Source organism: Sinohyriopsis cumingii, chromosome 1, assembly GCF_028554795.1.
Source record: "Sinohyriopsis cumingii isolate HCF-2022 chromosome 1, ASM2855479v2, whole genome shotgun sequence".
Lineage (NCBI taxonomy): Eukaryota > Metazoa > Mollusca > Bivalvia > Unionida > Unionidae > Sinohyriopsis > Sinohyriopsis cumingii.
In genome coordinates this window covers 138,850,923-138,855,167 of record NC_142961.1, presented here as the reverse complement: position 1 = coordinate 138,855,167, position 4,245 = coordinate 138,850,923, and positions in this window count along the sequence as shown.

The window sequence follows — 4,245 nt, the reverse complement described above, 5'->3', positions numbered from 1 at the left end:
GTTTTTATTAAAAATGTATATACTTTGCAGACGATAAGTCTATTTTCCGTAAACTAACGACAACTGTATTTGACCGGTCTTCTATTTACATTAGGCTGATAAATGTTGGGTAACTTCCTCTGTTGTGCAATCTGCATCAGCCGTTTCTGTTATTTAACTCGTGTCCAAATGAAGGCCATGGTGCTACAAAAACGGCGAATTTAAAATGCACCATAATTGAATGCATCGGACTGGCATACATTCCGTGTGTGATACGCGTATTGCTGGAAAAATGAATAGCTTCATTTTAATTAAATAATCTACGGATAAACGTGTGTGTGTTTGTGTGTATGTGTGTGTGTGTGTGTGCGTGTGTGTGTATCATAGAGGTTATGACACTGGAACATTTGCATAAGAAGAGAGACATCCCGAATGTGAAGTGATGTGATGTGATTTTGATTTTTAACGTAGATTTAACAATTTTTCAGTCATATCGCCACGATGTCTGCAATGTGACAGTTTATAGTGATGTCTAGCACTGGGGCATCATGCCGCAGACATGTAGCATGATGTCCCACCCAGTCACATTATCCTGACACCAGGCCGACCAGTCCTAACACTAACCTCTTAATGCTGAACGCCAAGCGAGGCAGCTGTTAGCACCATTTTTTAAGTCTCTGGTACGACTCGGCCGGGGATCGAACCCACGACCTCCCGCATCCGAGGCGGACGCTCTAACCACTAGGCCACCCGAATGTGACATCTCATGAAGAAATGGAAATTCGAAATGTTTTCCTTGAGCCGGATATCGCTTAAATGCAAACGTTTAGCACGACATAAAGCATAAGAAAAGCTAGTTAATACATGGGAAAATGACAGAAATTACAGTCTCAACGTGGTATGTGCTGGCTGGTATATTACAGTAAAAAGTCCCTCCCCACCCCACCCTTGCCAATGGTTTCAATTTTGTAACTTTTCAGAAAAACGGATGGGGGAAAGTACTAAAAGTTGTTTGAACCAAATTTCAAGTTGACAAATAGATTCACAAATATGTCTGACTCTGATTTATGGATCATACAAAACAATTAGAATACATCAACTGTATTAGTTTGGGAAAATATTGATGGAAAAGAGAAGAAAAAAAACTCCTGGCTCCAACAAATTCCAAGCCACCCACACCCAGTCCCATATTATAATATGAAGTAACATAGTTATTTAACTTCAATGCATCCGTATGCTGATATCGGCATTCTATATCTGTTTAATATAAACCCTACCAACAATATTGAATTTGCAGCCATCCACTGTTACCACGGGCACTTGATTGTGGGGTTAACTAATGATAACGGGTCCCCGAGTGGACGAGTGGTCTAAAGCGCTCTCCGTTACGGATCACTGTCATCTCACCTCTCTCTGCGTGGGTTCGAGTCTCGGATTCGGCCAATGTGGGTATGTGACAAAGCTTGCCAGTAGCTTCTCGTGGGTCGATGGTTCTTTCCGGGATTTTCCCGGCTTCTTCATCCACCATTAATACTGGCGCCATTTATAGCCTATCGTTTCCTGAAAAATGGCGTTAAACCCTACAACAACAGAGTGTTATTATTGGTTTCCCCACTCAATCAAGTGATTCTGAATGTTACAAATGATCATTATACAAAATACAGTCTATTACAGTAATTTGTGTTATAAAAAAGATGCATTTATTTAATTTAGTTACTAATGGAATGGTATGACAAATATGCCTCGGGTTACATAGATGTTACTAACATGGCTAGTTGCTATCACTATATAAAGATCCTGTCTGTCAGGGCCTTCGAATGATACCAAAAAAAGATGTTGAATGAACCCCAAAGACGAAATTTGACACAAGACGGCCCTTGCCGAGGATTATTATTGCATGAGCTGTCCATACAAGAATACATACCAGTTGATCATTATAAATCTGGTAGCTCATTGGTTGTTCTTATTGATCCTGGTCCAGAGATAAAGATGATGCAAAAAGTAAAATCACCAATCATGTCTTGCAATACAGTTTTCATGGTATAAAAGGTTTTAGATGGTCATTTGCCCTTTATCCAAATACAAAGGCATCACCAAGTGATCTTTCTATTTCAACCTGGAAATGGATTGATGAACTTTATGTATATCGCTTTAAGCCAACATTTCTGCTGCATGGATGGCTCAAGCAATATCCAAGCAATTCTTAAAATGCACTTTCTGCAAGAAATCTCAAAGACACACAGATGATTGCTAAGCATTACAGAAACCCAATGAAGCAAATAAATTATCTTCGTGATGGACCAATGTCAGTTACTCAAGAAGATCAGGTACATTATTTTAACTATTGATTTGGAGGATTTTCATCAGAGCCTTCTCACTGTAGATGGCTTCTTTATCATCTGGAAGATGTGGATATATAGTTATAAGCGGAACCACAGTACACATCCTTTCCCAGTTTATCAGAAGCTTTCTGATGAGCATGATTTTCCAAATGATGCTCATAAGATGATTAACAAACTTGCTGTCGAAACTCTAAGCTAGGACAGGTTGAATTTGATGACTATGCACGAAAAAAGTGTCTGTGCCAGCACAGAAGGAACTAACAGCAGCAATGAATCTTCTGTATCATTCAATTATTTTACTTTCCTTCTTTAGTGACAGTCTAAATATTCAACAGATGAAAATCTAATAAGACTAACTTTAGCGTATGCCTTGTTCTAGTCATGGGAAAACAAGTTACCGATTCAGACAGTGTCAATACGATATTTAAGAATTTAATGACAACGGAAACAAGAGAGGATCTTAATTTTAGTCTATTATAAATTCATGTCAATAATAAAGTTGCTTGTGTCAAAAATAGATCAAAGCATTGTATATTCCACAATTAACATCGATATTGTTGAAAATACGTTCTGCCAATAGAGTTCTCTGTATTATGGGGCTGCTACTAACCCAACATTTAATTCCTATCGTACAGGAAAATTTTCCAACATTATTATTATTCTATCATGATAAGGGAACCTGTTTTTAATTCTTTTCAGCTGTAGAGGTACAAGACAAAACTAGCATTACCATCGTGATTCTATACTTTGATGCAGGGATACAAATCAAAGGTCGACTAAACTACAATGAATGAAATTGTGGTCACAAAAAAAATATGAAATGCATAAATGCATAAAGACATCCATGGCTTACAACATTTTGTCTCTTTGAAAAGTGGTCTGAATCAAGAAGGTATTGTAGGAATAATTATACGCAATAGCCAAGAAACCTTGGAAATATAAATGACAACATCTTTGTACACTATCAGTACTTCTCACTGCAATCTAAAATCCTAAGTAGCTAATTTCTTACCAGTATTAAAGCTGGATGTATGAATCCAATTGTAAATTAAAACTGAATAAAACGGACACAATGCAGTTTCATCTGGCTTTATGTGCAATATTATCCTTTTCTATGATCTCAATATATAGAAATTCAAAACGTGGTGATGTGAAGTGTAACTATCAGTTATATTGCTTTATTAATTGGATACATGCCCTGGATTTGTCATCCATCTCTACATCACTGTGTGCCTCCCATTGATCATAATGTTTTATTCGGTTCCATTCCGTCATTGAGATATGGGAAATTTCCAGTAATGCAAATTTAACTGGGAGACACTTTTCCGTTCACATAATACATAAAAAGTGAAGTTAACCCAAAACAAATACATTTCATTTAGAGTAATGTGAAATATAACCAAACGCAACCCATCTACCTCAGTATGTTGCTTTTGTGCAGTTAGCCCAAGGCAGTATAACATCATACATTTTAAAATAATATTGTGTTAGGGCAAGCAAACTGATGAAAACTAATTATACAAGCATAAACTAAATGAAAGCTTTTGTTTTCTTGACAGCTTAATTCCTATATGAGATTCAAGAAATGAATAGTATTTACATTACGAAAAAGATTTACAAAGCAATTGTTAACAGTTTCTAAGTTAAAGTTCAGTTGAAATTTGGTTAATTACTCACATATTGACTGAATAAGTATACTATGTTTTAAAAAATTCTTTCTTCACAGACATCCAGATTTCAAATATATATATATATATATATATATATATATATATATATATATATATATATATATATATATATATATATATATATATATATATATATATATATATATATATATTACAGAGAAAATACTACGAAACAAATCAATGTTTATCCATGTCAATAAGTGTTCAACACTTGTGAATTTTTCCAGCGAATG